General features: G+C 55.2%; 4 non-coding genes across 4 annotated transcripts; 2 read left to right on the forward strand and 2 right to left on the reverse strand.

Annotated features, from left to right (window-relative positions):
* Nucleotides 1-3,146: 3,146 nt before the first annotated feature.
* TRNAS-UGA lies at nucleotides 3,147-3,228 on the reverse strand. Its single transcript has one exon. It is a non-coding gene; the product is annotated as a tRNA-Ser (tRNA).
* Nucleotides 3,229-5,507: 2,279 nt separating this feature from the next.
* On the forward strand, nucleotides 5,508-5,589 carry TRNAS-GCU. The gene has a single exon. It is a non-coding gene; the product is annotated as a tRNA-Ser (tRNA).
* A 6,089-nt stretch (nucleotides 5,590-11,678) lies between these two features.
* Nucleotides 11,679-11,751, reverse strand: TRNAA-CGC. The gene has a single exon. It is a non-coding gene; the product is annotated as a tRNA-Ala (tRNA).
* A 112-nt stretch (nucleotides 11,752-11,863) lies between these two features.
* Nucleotides 11,864-11,937, forward strand: TRNAI-AAU. Its single transcript has one exon. It is a non-coding gene; the product is annotated as a tRNA-Ile (tRNA).
* Nucleotides 11,938-19,851: the final 7,914 nt, after the last annotated feature.

Consider the following 19,851-nt stretch of genomic DNA (forward strand, 5'->3'; position numbering starts at 1 on the left):
CAGGGAAGTTCTCCACAATAGCCAGACCTGAACCCCCTGTACACTTGTGCTCTGTCCTCATTGCTTCTCTGTCTCTCTTCCCCTCATCTTTGCTGCTCCCCCTCTGAGCTTTCTCAGCACCTGGCCCCACAGCCCTTCCTGGCAGCCAGAGACTGCGTGTTCCAGGCCTGCTCCTGTGGCTGTGGCCTCTCTCCTGATTCCTGAGGAAAGGAACCTTTCCAGGAAATGGCCACAGCTTCTGGGAATCCGCATGTGGCTGTGAACAGCACCAGGAATCATTTGGCTTCTGGCACACAAGGCAACTTAAAAGCTGATAGCCAAACAGGGGCTGGAACCCTGGACTCTCAGATTAAGAGCCTGATGTTCTACCCACTGAACTACCTGTGTTCGTTGAGAACAGCTTCACCATTCAGCACAAGAGCGAGCAGGCAGGCAAAAGAGAGGCAAAAAAAGTCCCAGGAACCCCTCCTCTTTTTCTGCACAGCCACTGCCTGTCAGCAGGATTCCTCCTCCTCCTCCCTCCTGTGCCTCCGTGCGACTAAATCTCCGCACCTAGACAGCCGGTCCATCCGCTGCACCCCAATCCTCCATGCCTGAGCCTCCCTGCCAAAGCCCTGCACCTGGCTCCAGATAATTAAGTCTCACGTGTTGCTGGGAACTCGACTTCTTGTGCCCAGAGAGTCTCGGCTCCCCTCAGCAGATGACCTGAGACATACAATGTCGCCTTTTCCAAAGAAGTGCTTGGAGGGGTTTTTCTCATGTTACCATGTGGCCTAATGGATAAGGTGTCTGAGTATGGATCAGAGGACTGAGGGTTCAAGTCCCTTGGTGGTTGTGTTTCTGCAATTTTACCTTTGGGCTGAAAGTCCTGCTCCCTTCAGGGCTGGAACCTCTTTTTGGCCGCTCAGGTCAATGCTCTGGCTTCAGCTAGAGCCCCGGGAAGGAGTTGGGGGTTGGGTGTCACAAGGGCTGGGGCATGAGCCCCAGGTGCTTCCAGTCTCGCCTTTGCCCTTCCTGACTTGCCAAAGAAAATGGGCGGCTGCCCGGGCTAGAGTGTGGAGCAGTTTCCCTCTTCCAAGTGTGCGCCTGTCCCTGTGCTGGAGGGTACTTGCTACACAGCGTCTTCGGAGCCTGGGTGTTTCTCTGCTTCTCACCAGCTGGGGAAAAGCCTCTTGGGGTAAAATCTCCTGCCCCATTGCAAAAGTGAGCATGGAGAGTGGGACCAGTCAGAGGCCCCACCACAGGGGCTGGACCTGCTTTGCTACCATCTTGTTACCTTGGCCACAGAGCATCAGCAGCCGCCCTGCATGCTGGTGATCTTCAGTGGGTGTTTGGCATGGCAGGGAGCAGCCTGGCTGGGTGTTTTTGTGCCTGTCTGAAAGCCACACATAGGCATGGTCCTGCCCTTCTCTGGCCCTGACCTCAGTTGCTCTGTGGCTTTTAAGCCTTCCCTTGGAGCTGTCAGCACCAGCTGCCTCTGCTCTAGGTGCCCAGAGGAGGAGAGGTGTTGCTGGGTCACTTTTACAGATGCCCCTTCCCTGGTACTGCCATTGCTCAGCTGCACAGAGGAGCTTCCATCCCCAATCCCTGCCTGTCACTGCCCAGCAGCCCTCTGGCACAATTTCTGAGGACTGCTCTGCCTTACTGTCTTCCTGCCATGTTGGGAAAGACAGCTCCCATCTCTCCTTCTTAAAGGTCAGGTGGGCCAACTAAGGGCAGAAGCCCATTATATGTTTTCCTACTGCAGAGCCCAAGCTCAGGGACTCACCTTGGGTGCAGGCACTGCTGTGCTCCCAGAAAACAAGCCATCCCTGTACAAAAAGGATGACAGGACCTGCCAAAGCCCAGGATTGAACCAGGAACCTTTAGATCTTCAGTATAATGCTCTCCCAACTGAGCTACTTTGGCAGATGCAGTGTAGTGTTTTGGCCTGTTGCTTCTTTGTCTGGGATGTTTTTGTCAGCAGTTGCACACAAAAAGGACAGGAAAATGAACGGCTGCTCCACACCCCCACCGGAGGAACCCGACGCCCTTAGCTGTGGGGAGTAAGAAGTGGTTGTTGGCTGACAGGGCCTGTCCCCGAGGAGCTGGAACAGCAGCTGCCGCCTCCCCCTGGGCTCCAGGCTGTGGGAAATGCTCATTGCCTGGCTGCATGGGCGGCTGCTGCTCCGTGCTCTGGAGAGCGTCTGTATTGCTCTGTCAACCCCCCGTCTTCACTGAGCCAGTCTGGTAAGGTCCCAAGTGCCCCCTCCGGCCTGGCAGCTGAGAGTCTGTGCAGACATCGGCCCCCCTGCCAGCCCCACAGGCAGCAGCAGCGCCAGCCCCCCAGCACCACAGGGGCACTCAATGCACTTCCTGTGGGGAAATGGCTCCTTGGTGTCCAGCTGCTAGAGTGAGAACCAGGAGAGAGCAGTGTCTGGCTCACCATGGGGGAGAGAAGAGACCTGGTGAGTGCGGATCTCCCTCAGCCTCCCCCGCAAGGCTGGTCACTTCTATTGTCACTGTGAGAGTCGGTGCTTCCCTTCAGGGCCGGCCCTAGAGGGATCCAGGGTCTGTGACAAAGCCCCCCCTTTCCTGCCCAGGCCCTGCCCCCACCCCACCCCACCCCACCCCTTCCTCCAATCCCCCTCCCCTGTCCCATCTCTTCCCACCCTGCACCTTCCTGCCCCATTCCTCTCCCTGCTCCTCCCCCTCCCCGCCCAGCCCCTCCTGCACCCCACTGAACAGCTGATCACTGGCAGGTGGGAGGTGCTGAAGGGGAAGAGGAGGAGCTTGTCAGCAAGGCCTGTAGTGCGGGGGGGCGGGGGGGGAGCTGGCTGCCAGTGGGCGCTGAGCACTTATTTTTCCTCTGTTGGTTCTGCAGCCCCATAGCTCCCATGGAGTCACTGACTTGGCTCCTTTCGCACTCTAGAGAGAGGAGCAGCACCAGGGCTATGGCTGATCTATGGGGCACCAGGTGAGTGGCAGAGGCTTCAGGTGCTGAGAGTTTGCCTGACCCCTCAGGGACACAGTGTGAGGGGGTGTCCCAGGGATCTCTATGAAAGGAGCAGAACAGGATTTACTTGGGGTGGGGAGAGAATTGAGAGCGTCTCAGGGGGTTGTACAGAGGTGTTGCCCGGGTGAGGGACTGGCTAAAACACAGGCCTCGCTGTGAACAGGATTCGAACCTGCGCAGGGGAACCCTATTGGATTTCAACTCCAACGCCTTAACCACTCGGCCATCACAGCTGCAGCACAAAATTGCCCCAATGCCAGAGAAACTGGTAAAGAATCACAATGGCCAGGTGTGAAGTCATCTGAACTACAGAATTCCCACCGCAAACCTGGCCCCAAAGCACAGGGGGGATTTGGGGTTTGTTCTGTTTGCTTAGCCAGGTGCCACAGGAGTCTTTGCTGCTTTTACAAATCCAGACTAACACGGCTACCCCTCTGATACTCCTAGTGACACTCTCCAATGGATCCCCACCCACCGTGAGGTAGGTAGCAGCAGATCATTATTATCCCTACTTGAAAGAGGGAGAAGCCAAGGCTGAGAAAGGAGAATTGACTTGTCTTAGGTCACACAGCCAGTCAGTGGCAGAGTTGGGAATAGGACCCAAGAGCCCTGATTTTCAAACTAACCATCAGATCTTGAATTTCAGACATTGAATGACTTGAGTAAAGTGCTCTCAGATGAGCTCCAGACCAACAACAGTGCACAGTAATTATTCAGCAAGTATTTGAGGAGAACTGCAATGTTAGAGAGAATCATGAACTGCTCAGGGACAATTAATGCAGCAAAATTTGTCGACATATAACAGGTTATGACTTATTTCCTTGGTCTTAAAAGAGAACAACAAGGACCTGACTCTCCTCCCTGTCAATAACCCCCTGCACAGCCAATCAGGGTAGAGACAGGACGGTAGGCTGAGGGTTCTCACCAGAGAGCCCAAAGGGAGGCCCAGGTCATCGGTGGGGATCACTGCCCGAGCACTATTTCAGCCCCACATTTTTGGGTGGACCTCCCACAGTGGGAGCTGCCAAGCACTCCCCCGCAACACACGCACACACACACACACACACACTCACTGCTCCTGGTGTTCGGAGGGGAACTGGTGAAAGAACAAAACAAGCAAGAGACAAAGAGAAAGGAGGAAGGGATGGATGGAGGAAAAGGTGAAACAAAAAGGACAAACCCTAATGACCCCAGTGATTCTAAGGGACAAAATCCCAGGTGCGGAATAAAATTCTGCCTCCTTAAGTTCATGTTTTCCATGCCTAGAATTCAACTGTCACCAGATGGATCAGACTGAACAGGTGTCAAATCTCGAGGAGGCTCTTACCTTCTAAACAGGGATGGCTGTTTTCTAGTAAAATCAGGAAAAGGGAAGGAGAAAACTCGAAAGAGGTTCCTCCTGGAGCTCACGTACGTGAACCCGAATACTCTCTCAGTCCTGAAAGAGAGACCTCGAGAAGGACACTTGCTGAAGCAAAGCCACAGGGGTCTCTGAGGTTTCCCTGGCCGCTCACCCCTGTCCTGCCTCGCTGATGTCAGCATCTCTCTGTGAGGTCACCACCTCCCCACCACCTTTGACCAATAGTCTGAGGTCCTGCAAAAAGCCTTTGTGATGTCACTGCCACACCCCTCCCTTGCTGTGCTAATGTCCTGCCCCTGCCCAGACACTTTGGAGGTTTGAGCTACTCCCTTGGATCACCCCACTCAAGGAGCGTTCGTTCTAGGCAGCAAGCCGGCTAGACAGGAAAACATCAGACGCTGCTCCCAATGCTACACTCAGTTTTTCAGAAATTAGTCGACTTTATTGCCAGGAGAGACCATTAGAGCATCTAATCTGACCCCCTGCATAACACAGGTCTCCTGTATGACACAATATCTACTTTTGGGGCAAACACATTCCAGAAAGGCAGCTAGTCTTCATGAAATCACATCAGGACATGGCGAATCCACCACTTTCCTTGGGAGATTGTTCCTGTGGTGAATCATCCTCGGTGTTGACTATTTGTGCCTTAGTTGTAATATGAATTTGTCTCTTTTCACCTTCCAGCCACTGGGTCTTGTTATGCCTTTCTCTGCTGGATTAAAGAGCCCTTTAATATCCAATCTTTTCTCTCCAATATGGCACTTCAACACTTCAGTGAAGTCACCTTTCAATCTTCTTTTGATAAGCTAAACAGGTTGAGCTTGTTCAATAGCTCACTAGAAGGCATTTTATACCAGCCCTCAGAACATTTATTGGCTCTTTGGTCATCAGATTCCTGAACTGCAGCTGGATGTGGCTCTTGTTCTTCTGGTCATTTTGGGAAAGCGGCCCCATCATGCTGCATAGCTAGGCAAAGTAGGTGTGTCTGTGCAAACACGGTCTGTTCCTGAAGTCTTTCCCCGAGCTCCTCACTAGATGTGAGGGGGGAGCTCATTCAGCCTCTGCTTCCGCTTAGTGTTTAGAAACTCATTTTCGTCCCTATCTCTGCTGGCCTTAGATTTTGCCTCCTGTCTTTTTCTTGACAACTTAGATGAGGTGGCCGAGTGGTTAAGGTGATGGACTGCTAATCCATTGTGCTCTGCACGCATGGGTTCAAATCCCATCCTCATCGGATGCATTTAGTCATTACTCCTCCTTTCTAGACAACCATGTCCCCCTTTGGTACAATGTTGCTTCTTGCAAACAGCAACTCAGAACTCTCTTGCTTTAAATAAAATGTCTAAATTCCAGATTTCTTAAAAAAAGAAAAATTTTCTAGTCCTGTATTTCTTAATTTTTATCTCAAAAGGGAACATCCTCGTCATCTCCTCCAAACACCCTGGGACCTGCCCAAATTATTAAAATACCCTCAACCCGAGCAAGGCCAGAGCAGTGAACCAGAGCTAGTGTCTAGGCCAAGCTGTTCTGAAGGAGGCAACTCAAACATTTTCTCCCTGCTTCCCTTGGCAAGGTCTGACTGAGAAAACAAAATTCCCCAAACTGAAAAACCAATACTAATCTGTTTGGGGAGAGTTTGAAAGTATTATTGTTATTATTCTCTTCTCATTTCTGAATCAGTTCAGTTTAGTCTTTGTTCTCCAGGTGTGTTTCCAGCTAAAACCACATTGAGGGGACTGGACCACTGACCTATCAGCTCTTAACACCCAAACTTTCAGTAACTCTATTATCAGTGCCTGCGAGTGTAATTTAAACCATAGGTCCATCTAGCTCTGACTCTTGTTTTCTGACAGTAGCCAATACCAGGTGCCCCAAAAGCCACTCACCAAGGTACCACTGGGAGTTGAATCCAGGATTTCTTGCTTACAAAGCAGGTGCTTTAACCAGCCAAACCACAGTACCTGCTGTTATTTAAAGCAGTGTGTCTGCCCACACCTGACTCTCTGCCAGTCCCCACTGGGCCCTGACAAGTATTGCTTGTGTTTGGCTTCTGTAAAGCAGAGGAGCAGGTGAAGTTTTGCTCCCAAGGTGTGGGTGTGATTCTTTGGACACGTCTACACTATGAAATTAGGTTGGTGTAATTACATTACTTAGGCTGGCAACGCAGTTCTATCAACCTAATCCCGGTGTAGATAGTGGCTCAGCTGTCAGAACTTTCTGGAGTTATGAAAGGGGAGGGGCCCAGCCTCTGTAGCAGGAATGCAGGGCAGGTGAGTTTATGGCAGGCATGGTGGGATACTGGTGGAGGCCAGTTATGGTGATATAATGAACAGCAGCGTCTACACTGACAATTTGTCACTTTAAGTTTGCTGCACAAAGCTCTAGGCCTCTCGTCGAGGTGGTTTTATTTTGTCACCAAAACAGGGCAATTTTGTCGCCAGACGTGGTATTGCAGTGTGTGCACCAGCCAAAAGCTGATGACCGAGGGACAATTGTGTATTTTTCACACACCTGAGCAATATAATGATACTGAAATAACTTTGTAGTGCAGACCTGGCCAAAGATTCACACACACACACAGCTTGCAAGGAAAACGTCACCTGATCCTCTGCTTTGCAGAATCCAAACACAAGCAAAGCTTTGCAGGCCACAGTGGGGATGGCAGGGAGTCAGGTGTGGGGAGACAGAGTGTTTTAGCCATAGGCAGGTACCATGGCTTAGCTGGCTAAAGCGCCTGTCCTGTAAAGAGGAGATCCTGGGTTCACCTCCTAGTGGTGCCTTGTTGATTGACTTTTGGGGCACCTGGTATTGGCTACTGTTGGAGGACAAAACACAGAGCTAGATGGGCCTTTGGTCCAGCCCAGTCTGGCTGTTTAAATTACACTGATAACAGAATTACTGAAAGTTTGGGAGTTAAGAGCTGATAGGTCAGTGGTCCAACCTGTCACACATGACACCCTCCCTCTGGGACACGGGCAGGACTGGGCTCTCACACCAAATGGCTCATTGTGGCTGCCAGAACCTGTAGGCAGCTCATTTAGTTTGCACGGAGGGTTGAGTCCTGCTTCGTGCACGAGAATAAAAATCCTAAACCACCCTTTGAAACAACAAATGCAGCAGGCCGTGTTATTGTCCCTGCCCCAAAGCAGACAGACCAATGGAGAAATGCCATTGAGTCCATGGTAATATTCCGCTGCCATTTTAACTTTTTCGCTTGCTAAACTCCCTACCAACCTTGTGGGGTCCAGAGCCTGGTATTGAACCTGAACCAAGATGTCTATACTGCAAATTTACCACCCCATGCCCCAAGCCCTGGGAGCCTGAGCTGGCATAGGACAGCGCTGGGTGTTCCATTGCAGTGTGGACATAGCCTAGCATTATGTCTACACTGCCATTAACACACCCAAGTCACTATTCTCAAACCCTGGGTCAGTTGATTCAGGCTTGTGGGGCTTGTGCTGCAGGGGTATAAAATTACAGTGTAGACACTTGGGCTTCAGCCCAGCCTCCAAGACCCCATGAGGAGTGAGGGTCTCCAAGCTTGGGCTCCAGTCTGAGCCTCAGGAGCCCAAAATAGATCATCCAGGCCAGCCGGCCAGCGGGATTTTGTCACAGTATAGATGCCCTCTCAGGGTATGTCTACACTGCAATGTAAGCCCAGGGTTAGCAGAAGTCATGTCAGCAGCCCCAACACATAAACATAAACAATGAGGGAAAGACCCACCCCCCAAATAAGCTGGGCAGTGTCCTTCTCCCTACGGTTCGTAAGTCCGGCAACCAAAAGTCCTTTAACATGAGCCATCCCCACTCTGCACCCCACTCACAGCTGTTGTCCTTAGTCAGTGCAAGCCCAGAGGTGCCTCTGTACAAATTACAGAGTAGACACTTGGGCTTGAGCCCTGCCTCCGAGGGGGTTGTGCCGATCGGGTGTCCGCACAAAGTTCGGCATCAATATGGGGATCCCGGGGAAGCTTGGGGTCCCCAGGTTGCCTAAGGAGGGGTGAACCAGACCAGGTCGGAAACGGAGCAGGCCAAAACTCCCGTGCCGATCAGTAGTGGGGTCGCGCCTGTGAATAGCCCCTGCAGCGTAGCCTGGGCAAGACAGTGAGACACGGTCTCTTTTTATACACCCCACCCCCACCCCGCAGAGCCTGGCTTGGGGGATGGGAGCACCCACACGCTGGGGATTGTGACTTGGGGGGAGGGATGCCCCCCTGCCACACGGATCTTGAAAAGAGGAACAGTGACACCCACACACCACAGAGCCTGGATGGGGGCAGGGGAACACGGGAGCTAGTTCATGGGGTGGGGGACACACCCATATGCTCCATTGCACCATTTTTAATGAGAAGAACGGGGGCATCCGCACAACACGAATCCTTAATGGGCAGGGGGACACCCACACACTCCACTATTAACCAGGAGGGTCAGGAGCACCAGACAACCCCAGTAGCGTGGAGAACACCCACATCCACCGGATCCCTCATGGGGGTAAGACAGAGGGGATTGTAATGGGGCCCAGCGCACCCACGCACCAGGGATTGTTAAGGGTTGAAGGGACAGGGACACCCACACACACTGAGATCACGGCCTTGGAGGAACGCAAACCCTCTACAGAAGGACCTGGTCTCTTCCGTGATGGCAGCCCAGCCTGGGTGAGTCAAAGCCTCTTTTTATACAGCCACACCCCAGAGATCCTGACTAGGGGGAGAGAGACACCCACCCACCAGAGATCCTTAATGGTCTAGGGTGCACCCACACACCAGGGATTCTTATGGGTGGGAGGAATGGAGACAGCCAGACACACTGAGATCACTTCCTCCAAGGAGCCTGGGCCAGACAGGGAGACACAGTCCCCCTTGACAGATCTGCCAGACAACCTTCCTCCCACCCCCTCCACACAATGTTCTTATCTGGAGGTGAAGCCAGGGAAACCACATGGAGGATTCTTATCTGGGGAACTGGGGGGACCCACTTACCACCAGAGATTCTTAAGGGCAGGAGGAACAGGGACTCCCACCTCTGTAGCATGGGGGTGGATCGCCTGCTGGGCTCATCTGGGCATTTTTCACCTTGTCAGCTCCCTGCCATTGCCTTGGGGGCCCCTTGTTCGCTGTCTCTGGCACCCAGTTTAGCCTCCTTCCTGAGGGCTGAAACGCTTTGATCTATCTAAGGTCTGTGGGATCAATATGTGTCATGGTGTAATTCTGTGTTATTCGGGGGTCAGACTAGCTGAGTTAATGGCCCCTTCTGCCCTTAAACGCCATGAAAACATTTTCCTGGTTTCTCCTAGCGCCTACACAGACACCACGGTGAGGGGCCCAATAGAAGGTCCTGGACACAGCGCTCTGGCTCTTACGTTACTTGGGGACGTCAGCGCTTTCCTAGCAAAGCTGCTGCTAAAGCGCTGGATTTGGGGAACTGTTCGGCTCCGATTCAGAGATCTGCCTGCGGGGTGTGAACCTGCCACGAGGAGCGGGAAACGCAACCAGCAATGGGAGGCGTTGGCTGAGGTCCAGGCTGCCCCCGTGTGGCCAAAGCTTAGACCTGAGCAGTGGAGTTTAAAAATGGCGCTGGGAAGGACCTAAACACATGGGGCACGAAGGCTCCTGCGTATAACGCTTGTTGGGTGGGCAGCTGACTGTAGCTGATTGCCGGAGTTCAGGGCTGCACCCCGGGGTGCTGAGCAGGTGTGTGTGCTCAGGTTGGCCTCCCTATGATGGTATCTGGGAAGTTTGGGGCCCCCAGTTCCCCCTAGAGAGAGGGCAGTGCGGCCAGAAAAGGAGGCTTTCAAAACTCTGGTACGATTTGCCAGTGGGACTGCCCCTGTGAAGAGCGCTGCAGCCCCACCAGGGGGAGCCGGTCTCTCTTTATGCAGCCCCCTCCCCATTCCTCAGGACAAGGGTTGTGCTCAAAGATCTGTGCCCCGTGTTTTAACCTCCATGTGAAGGGCACAGTGCAAATAACCCTCAGCGCATCAGCTCAGTTCCAGGCTCCACTTCCACCGGCTCAGGCAAGATGGTGCAGAGGAGCCCCTGGGTGGCTGTGGGCCTGGGGAGGATGGCTTTTGATTTTTCGGCTTGACCGCTACGGGCAGCAAGGCCAAAAGTCAGATGGCCGACTCTCCCGTCCACCACGCTCATCAGGAGCCCTTAGTCGACAGGCTCGGAGAATGCAGGCAGCGTCCCCCACTACCTCTCGCATGCAAAGCGAGCGCTCTGCCGCTTGAGCTAATTCCCCGCAGCTGGCCTGACTCTCAGGCACCGGGCAAAAAAAGGCAAGGGCTCTGTGGCCTTAAGCAGAACACAGCCTGAAATGGGGAGGGGGGGCGCTACCCAGAGCTGGGGAAGGGGGTCCGAGTCCCAGCCACGCTCCTCGGCACAAACACCAACGCTCCCTCCCTGGAGTGTGTCTGGGCTGAGAGTTAGTCCCTGAAACAAGCACCAAACTTCAGAAGACAACGCAGGGATAGATCACTTGACGATTGCCTGCTCTGGCCATTGCCTCTGAAGTGCCTGGCATCGGTTACTGTCAGAAGAAGTGATAGTGGCCTAGATGGACCATCGGTCTCACCCAGGAGGGCCGTTCTTATCTTCACCACTTTCCTCTAAGCCAAGGAAAGCCAGGAGCAGGCCCAGCTCAGCAACTCTAGCAGACTCCCTGGGCCCTGGCCCAGCATACAGCAAAACAACCCTGCCTCCGCCAGGATAGACAGCCACCGACTCCCTCTTCCAGACCAACGCAGCCCTTCCCCGCTTTGGCTGTCTCCAAGCTGTCTGCGTGCTCTGCTCTGCTCCAGGGCTGCCATGCTGCCTGAGATCAGGAGGCTGCGAGGTCTCACGGTCTCAGCTGAGCTGGTATCGCGTGCCACCCCGCCCATCTCCTCATTCCCTTCATGGACCCCTGGGATGTGAGTAATTCTGTATTTGAGTGGCTCTCCCTCCCGGCCATTGAGCTTGGCGTAGACTAGCAGGGAGGGAGGAGGAAAGGGATTGTGCTCCAGTGAGAGCTCAGAAAGAAAGGTGCAGGTCCCCCACTAGAGCCCAGCCCAGCAGAGCACAGCAGGCTGGAGAATGTGTGTATGGGTCTGACTACTTCTCCCATGCTCTTCCATTTGAGCTAACTTCCCCCAGCTGTCTCCAGCCTCCCAGTCAGCGCAAGGGGGAGAAGGGCCGGGGAGGAAGAGCTTTGTGCTCTGCAAGGGCTGGCTTTTTGGGAGGCCAAGCGGGGAGATGGATGGAGGCCACTGGAGGAGCTGAGCCGGCTGACTGTCCATGGCTTCTAAAAGAAGGGCAAGAGACAGTCCCGCAGCTGCCTTGCCGCTGGAGAATGCGGGCATCGATCCCGCTGCCTCTCGCATGCGAAGCGAGCGCTCTACCACTTGAGCTAATTCCCCTACCTTGGCAGGGGGTGTCTTGATCCATCCATTCGATAACTGAGGCCACATCATTCCCCGCGCCAGCCGGTGACTCCTTCCAAAAGGGTCAGGTAAGGGAGGGTTTCCCGTAGGCCAGCTAGCTCAGCTGGTTAGAGCATGGTGCTAATAATGCCAAGGTCATGGGTTCAAGCCCCATGCTGGCCACTGCGGGAGGGAGAGGGTGACTTCTGCTCTTTTGGCTGACTGCTAGGGGTGGCAGAGGCCAAAACCAGGTGGGCCGGGAGCGGGCAAGAGCACTGCAGGGTGCCGGGCAGGACGAGGCTCCGGACACCTCCTTGGTCTCCCCTCCCTGGGCTCCTCGCTCCACCTGCTGCCTGAAAGGAACTTGGGCCCGGGGAGGAGACAGGTGAGCCCGGCTGGCTGCCTTCCAGGCTCATAGGAGGCCAGGCTTGAGCTGCCCGCCCGTGAAGCCAAAATTGCAGGCCTGCCGGCTCGCCCCCATTGTCCACAGAGGGTTGACCTGATGGCCCGAATTCTTGCCGGCCGCCAGCTCCACCCAAATGTACCCGACGCCGGATCACGCTCCCCAGCCCAAGCCACAGAGGAAGGCTTAATCCTCGGCACCCCAACCTAGGGGAGAGGTTTCACACTCCGCCGGTGCAGGGTGACCTTTGGGACTTCCCTGGACACCATCCTCCCACCGCCCACAGCCAGACCCCCCAAGCCCACCCCTCCGACAGGAAGGAGCAGGAGAACCACTCCGCCCAGGGGCACCACCACTCGAAGTCAGCTTCACTTGCTTCCTCTTCTACCCCTTTCCTCCCAAGTTATGCGCGCCTCACGGGAGCCGGCCCTGGGAAGATGCAGGCTCCGCACTCTGACTGGCGCAAGCCAAACGCCCACACCGAGAGTTTAGCACGGGCTCTGGAGGCACTGGAGGAACCCCATGCAGACGCACTGACGGAGCTAAGCTTTACGGCCAAGGGCCCTACCTGTGCAGAAAGCCAACTTGCTTGTGAAAAAGACTCCTCTTTCGGCTCCCCTTCCAAACTTCCAAATGCCTCCCAATGGGAAAACACACCCACTGAAACACCCAAACGGTCCTAACGCTGGGGCCAGGCGAAAAAGAAAAGCAAGGAAAAGATTTCTAAATGGCCACCCTGCCAGAGTCGTACAGCTCCGCAAGTGAAACCCGTGGGAGGGACATTACACAGAAAAGGGGAATGGAAAGCTGCCCAAATTGAGATGCTGTGGAAAGCTACAGCCCCATCGCTACTCCTACTCTGCACACTTCTTGCAACAGCTGATGAACGGCCAGGTGCTTTTCGCATCCAAGCCCACACCAGGGGAAGACCTTGAGAAGCTTCCCGTGGCTTGCCTGGTTCAGCTGGTCAGAGTGCGGCACTCGTGGAAGCCAGGGGCACCAACTTATATGGGCTCCTGGAGCTAAAGCCCCAGGAATATTCACAGTCAGGGGCTCTGCTCCACCAATATTTGAAGCTAGGTTTCTCCCCTGCTTGGAGCGCCCCCCCCCCCGCCTCTCATTCCCCCCCCCGCCGCCGCCGCCGCCAGGGCTGGAGCTTCCCCCCACTCCCCGCCCTGGAGCTTCCCTGCCTGAATGTAAAGAGTGCGCAGCGCGCGTCTCTCTCCCTTGCTGCTGCTGCTGCCGCCGCCTAAGGGCTACAGCATAACAGCAGTGCAAGCTGCTGGTGCTGTAGCACCTCAGGAGCGGGAGGGGAGTGGAGGGGGCCGTGCCATGCTTGGCAGCCCTCCCCTCCCCTGCCCCTACCTGGAGGAGACGCGAAGGGGACTTCCGGCCAGGAGACAGACATCACTCACCTTAGCAGCTGCTGGGGCTTCCGTGAGTGTTTGACCCTATGATTCCCCCCCTGCCCCCACCCCAGCCCCAGCCCCCACTCCTGCCCAACGCTGGGGAAGGGGGGGCAGCCCCATCCCCTCCCACCGTCCCCCAGTGAGGCTGTGGTGAGGGGCAGCAGGCTGCAGCAGGGGTCAGGGAGGCAGGAAGCCACATGTGAAGGCAGTGCCCCTCCCCACCACAGGGCAGATGGGGGAGGGGGTTCATAGGCCTACCTGAGCAGCTGGGGCTTGGGTGTATTTTGTGCCAACTTGCCCTCCCTGTTCCCCCAGCCCAGCCACCACCCTGCAGCCCCCCCCCCCCCACTCCTGCCCCACGCTGGGGACAGGAAAGCTCCATCCCCTACCCCCAGTGAGGCACAGCAGGCTGCACAGGGGAGGCAGGAAGCCACATGTGAAGGCAATGCCCCCTTCCCCAGCACCCACCAACCCACCCGCCACAGGAGGGATGGGAGAGGGAGGCTTCCTAGACCTGAGCAGCTGGGGCTTGGGTGAATTTTGTGACACCCTGCTCCCCCACCCCCCACCATAGCCACCACCCTGCAGACCCCACTTCTGCCCCATGCTGGGCAAGGGGCAGCCCCATCCCCCATCCACAGTGAAGTTATGGTGAGGGGCAGCAACACAGAAGGCCACCTGTGATGGCAACCCCCCCCCCCCTCAGTACCCATCACAGGGGAGGTGAGTGAGCTTTCTGGACCTGAGAGAGGCCCTAGGAGCATGTGCAGTGACTGTGGTGCAGAGTGAGTGTGCTGCGGGGGGCAGGGGGGCAGAGGAGGGGTCCCTCCCCTGGAGCTTGCTGCTGCCAGTGGTGGTGATGGGGAGTCCTCTCTGGCCCTAGCCCTGGGGCAGCCTGTCTGCACCCCAAGTTCCTCATCCTCAGCCCTGCCCCACCCCAAAGCCTGCACCCCCCAGCACCGAGCACGCTCCTGCACTGTGAACCCCTCATCCCCAGCCCCACCCCAGAACCCTCACCTGAGGGGAAAAACGTGCAACTTAAATTTGGTGGTCAGTTTGGAGAATCATTGTATTTAGCACAATATTTGATTATTTTACACCCTTCAAAGTATGTAACTGGTCGTATACAGGTGTTACGAAGTGGGAATGTGCTTAATGTTTTCTCTGAATACTGTCTGTGTGCCTCAGTTTCCCCTATGCATTTCTCAAGGCTCTAGATGATGGGATAAGGGGGTGTGATTGTTGTAGAGCCCGAGAGGGACAGTGTGATGCCGTCTGCACAGAGAATGGCCGACACCCTGTCTCCAGGCAACAGATGGCCTGGGACCTCCCCTGCAAAGGTGCCAGCTGAAGGTGTTGGTGCGCTCCCTCCAGCTCTGATGGTGCCCCTCACTCCCGACCCGCAGCCCCTGCCATTCCAGTCCTGACCTCCAGACTCACAGCTCTGCTGGTGCCCCTCACTCCTGACCTGCAGCCCCTGCTATCCCAGCCCTGACCTCCAGACTCACAGTTCTGCTGGTGCCCCTCACTCCTGACCCGCATCCCCTGCTATCCCATTCCTGACCTCCTGTGACATTATGAGTGTAATATAATATTTCATTGAAAGGTGACAGGGCCAGAAAGAGTTAATTAACTCACCTCACCCACTGACCTGACCCATGGGTGAACCTTAAGGACTGGTTAGGAAGATCTGTAAATGAACAGAGCTTTGAAATGCAAGTCGGCATTGTTAGAGGTAGAAGGGGAGATGTTTGCTCAGGGCTTGTGATGTCAGCAAACAAGTCTTGTTTATTGCTGTAGTTTTAATTCAAAGATCAAAAAAGGAATATTAACATTTATGATGATACTTGAGTGAAATAGTATTATTGTCTCTGTGTAGGTTGTGCTAACCTGGATCTGAACTGTTTAATGGGTAAATTACCCTGTGCTAATTGTCAGGATGTTTGAGAGAAAGAGTTAAGCCTATTGTTTTCTCTGGCTGAAAGGCTGCTGGAAATGTATAAGAACCCTGGGACATGATCCTGCTTCATCTCAGATCTGCTTTGGGTTTCAAGAGGGGGAAACCTTAAGCCATAAGGATTGAGATCCCGAGTCAGTGACTGGGGTCACCCTGAATATGGACATTGGACTATAACCTCTCGACCATTTCTAAAAGGACTTTTGGCAACTACAAGCTCACCTCATCTATGCATTTGAACCTCAAGAATTGAATTCAAGTCTGTCTGTATATTGATCTTTTAACCAACACTCTCTCTCTTTTCTTTTTTAATAAATTCTAGCTGAGTTAATAACAATTGGCTATGGCGTGTATTTTGGGTAAGATCTAAGTTATAATTGGACCTGGGTATGTGGCTGATCCTTTGGGATTGGAAGAACCTTTTCTTTTATATGATGAGATGAGATTTTCAGGAATCATCATCATATCTGACGTGTGTGTCTGGACGGAGGCCTGAGGCTGGGCACTTTAAGGGAACTGCGTGGTTTGGACTTCTGAGTAACCAGTGAGGTGCTACAGAAGCTGTTTTGTGCTGGTTGGTAAATCTAAGTATTAGAATAACCACCAGTGTTTGGGGTTTGTCTGCCCTGTTTTGTTTACAGTTCACCCTGATTGAGTGACCTCAGCTGGCTCCCACGGGCAATACAGTCACACTGCTCCTTTCTAGTCACACTTTCTACACATCTAACATTAGTGTATAATGTAATACAGATCTATCCCAACACCTGCTGGAGGTCCTCTGGTAAGGTGGATTCGGCGGCATGCCTGCGGGAGGTCTGCCGGTCCCGCGCCTTCGGCGTAACCACCACCGAATTGCTGCTGCAGCCGCGGGACTGGCAGAGCTCCCGCAGGCATGCCACCTAATCCGCATTACCAGGGGACCTCCTGCAGGCAGGCTGCCGAAGGCAGCCTGCCACCCTCACAGCGACCGGCAGGCCGCCCCCCGCAGCTTGCTGCGCTGGTGCCTGGAGCCACCCCTGTCCCTGACCCAGGGCAGAGGATATTGGAAGCTGAACAGCCAGAGCTTGCAAGATAAAGGAGCAGGGGGGCGAGGCCTGGCGGTGTTGGCAGAACAGGAAAGCATCAGAGGGTTCTATGGCAACCAGGGGGATTGGTGGGAGTCGGTGAGGGAGGAGTTGGCTGCTTTGTTCCGGTGGCTGGGGAAACACCACAACATTAAAGAAACCAACAGTGCCAAGTCCTGCAGCGTTGTCTGTGGGATTTCAACAAGAGCATCCAGGCAGGGGAGCCAGTCAGTGTGTGACTGTACGACCGGATCAAGCGACAACTGTCCGAGTTCCAGGAGATGAGGCTGCATCTGGCCGATATGAGTGGGAGCACTGAGGGAAGGGAGGGGCAGCCTCCCCTGACATTTTTGCAGCCTGCAGGGAATGGAGACAAAGCAGGGGCATGCGGGGACTCAGGGCAGGACCCACAGATCTGATAATGCAGGACCACAGTCGCTGGAGGAGGAGAGAGAGTCCCGCGAGAGGAAGCTGATGGTGGGAAGCAATAAACACAGAACAAAAGCAGGTCCCATGGTGTAATGGGCAGCACTCAGGACTTTGAGTCCTGGAATCTGAGTTCAAATCTTAGTGGGGCCTCTGCCAGGTAGGGTGATTTGCTGCAAAGCCTTGGAGCTCAATGTGCTTGGTTACCCTCTTCCTGGCTGAGCTAGAGTGATGTTTTCTTTCTCCTCCTCCTGGGTCACTGGTGCCCATTGGAGATGGGTCTCTGGTCCAGCTGGCCGCCATAGGGTGGGGTCCTAGAACTTAACAGTCTGGCTAGAGATTCCTGAGGGTTGACCTGATGGTTGTTTCTCGCTGCTTCACCTGATGTCCTCAACTTTGGTCCCTGTAGCTGCAGCTCTTCCTCTTGCCCACATGGCATTTAAAGGAAGCAGGGCCAGGGCCAGCTGTCTATAGTGCCTCCTGTAACAGCTGCATGACAGCTACAACTCCCTGGGCTACTTCCCCATGGCCTCCTCCAAACACCTTCTTTATCCTCACCACAGGACCTTCCTCCTGGTGTCTGATAACGCTTGTACTCCTCAGTCCTCCAGCAGCTACACCCTCTCACTCTCAGCTCCTTGCACCTCTTGCTCCCAGCTCCTCACACGCACACTACAAACTGGAATGAGCTCCTTTTTATCCTGATTAGCTCTGCCTTGATTGGCTGCAGGTGTTGTAATCAGCCTGTCAGGGGTGCTGAAAGCCTGTGAACTGTACCCAGGTGTGTTCACAAGCAATGTGAAAACGTGCAATTCCCGCTCACACTGCACAGGGGCAGCATAGCTCAGGGGTTCTCTGGAATCACACAATAATGCTGGATTTGTTCCCACAGCACCTGGAGCTTTGCACAGTGAGACATGGGGGTGCTGCAGCCCCCGCCGCAGCCCTCGGTCCCGCACCTCTGCTTCTCTGCAGGGAACTTGTTATGCCACGAGGGGGTGCAGGGAGACTGTGCAGGAGACCCAGGCCCACACCCCAAGCACTGCAGCTCCAGCGCTGTGTTCAGGATTCATTTCTGCTCTCTGACAAAACTGCCCCAGGCTCCTCTGTCCAACTAATATTCGTCCAGGCTCCCCGGCGCTGTTAGTATCTGTCCAGAGCTCTCGCCAGCCCTGCCCCAGGAGAGCTGGGCGCTCGCCCTGCTCTAGGAGAGCCAGGCAGGCCCTGAGCACTAGACGGTGACCCTAGGCCAGTGGTGCCAGAACAATCTGTATAGTGGGGGGCGGGGCTGAGCCACTGAACCAACTGTAACCCCTGGGTGTGATGGAAACCACGTCAAGCCAGGGGCTGCTGCAGCCCCCCCAGTTCCAGCCCCTCTGCCCAGGCAGCTCCCCCAGCCTGACACACACACCCAGCCCCTGCACCCGCCCACCCCAGGGCTCCTCAGCCCAGAGGGGAGCCCCCCGGCTGAGTGGGGAATCAGAACCCCCCGAAATTACCCTGGGACCAGCATGATCTGCCTCCGCCCTGCCCTGCTCCACATGTATTCGGAGTGAGTCAGTTTCCCTGTCCCAACATGTGTCCTGCCCTGTGTCTCTTCTCCTCCCCAGTTCCTTCCAAACCCCCCCATTTCCCTGCACCCCGGGCTGGGTCTCTGCCAACCCCCCTTCTCCCCTCCTGCCCCCAATATCTCCCTGCCCCTACAGGTCTATAGGGCTGGATCCCTCCCTCCCTCCCCTCATGTCCTGCCTCTGGGGGTCTATGGAGATGGGTGTCTTCTCTGCCATCCCCTCTCCTGCCCCCCCATATCCTGCTGCCTCTAGGGGTGTATGAGGCTGGGTCTCTCCCCCCTCCATCCCCTCCCCTGCCCCCAATATCCCTCTGGGGCTCTGTGGGGCTGGGTTTCTCTCCCTGCCCCTGTGCTCCCCCCTGCACAGCATGTCCTGGGAGTGACTCAGTTTCCCTGGACCAACATTTCACACACCCCCACCCCCACCCCCCATGTCTCCCTCCACCCCACCCCATTTCCCCTGCACCCCAGGCTGGGTCTCTGCCAATCCCCCTTCTCTGGTGGGCGGGGCTTCTACTGTCTGCCTGGGGGGACGGGAAGGTTCCATGATGTCACAGCCCAGGGGGGAGGGGTTTGAATCATGTTTCTGAAGTGGGAGAGCAACTTCCCCTGCTCCCACTCACTCTCCACTAGGGGGCTGGGCTGGGATCTCTAGGGAGAGGAGCACAGGAAAAAAGTCTCCCCTATGGAACCCAGGAGTCCTGGCTCCCAGTCCCCCTGCTCTAGACCCTCTCCACTCTCAGAGCCAGGGATAGAACCCAGGGGTCCTGGTGCCCAGCCCCCTGCTCTGACCACTCGACCCCACTCCCCTCCCAGGGTGGTGCAGGGGTCACTGGGTCTGTGTCCCAGCTCTGCTAAGGGCCGTGACTGATTTTCTCAAAGTGCTTCCTTCTGAATCCAGCACATCTGCCCCCCCCTGCCCAGTCACTGCCCACCCCCATGTGGGGGCACCAGCACTGTGCCGGGTCGTGATGGGAAATTGTCCAAGCTGGCCCAGGAGAGACGTGTGTGTCCCTGCTGCCCCCTGCTGGTGGGGCTGAGCCCCACTCTGTGTGTGAGTGTTTGTGTGTGTGTGTGTGCGTGTGTGTGTGTGTGTGTGTGTGTGGTGGCTTTGCAGGATTTTGTATCCTGCAGCAAGTGACACACACACACACACACACACACACACACACACATTGATGCACAAAGGGACTCACACAATCCCAAGAACACTCACACACAACACACCCAGAGGGGCATGCTAGCCCAACCCCCAAAGAGAGAAACAA

The sequence above is a fragment of the Mauremys mutica genome, unplaced genomic scaffold (assembly GCF_020497125.1).
Source record: "Mauremys mutica isolate MM-2020 ecotype Southern unplaced genomic scaffold, ASM2049712v1 Super-Scaffold_100095, whole genome shotgun sequence".
Taxonomy (NCBI): Eukaryota; Metazoa; Chordata; order Testudines; family Geoemydidae; genus Mauremys; species Mauremys mutica.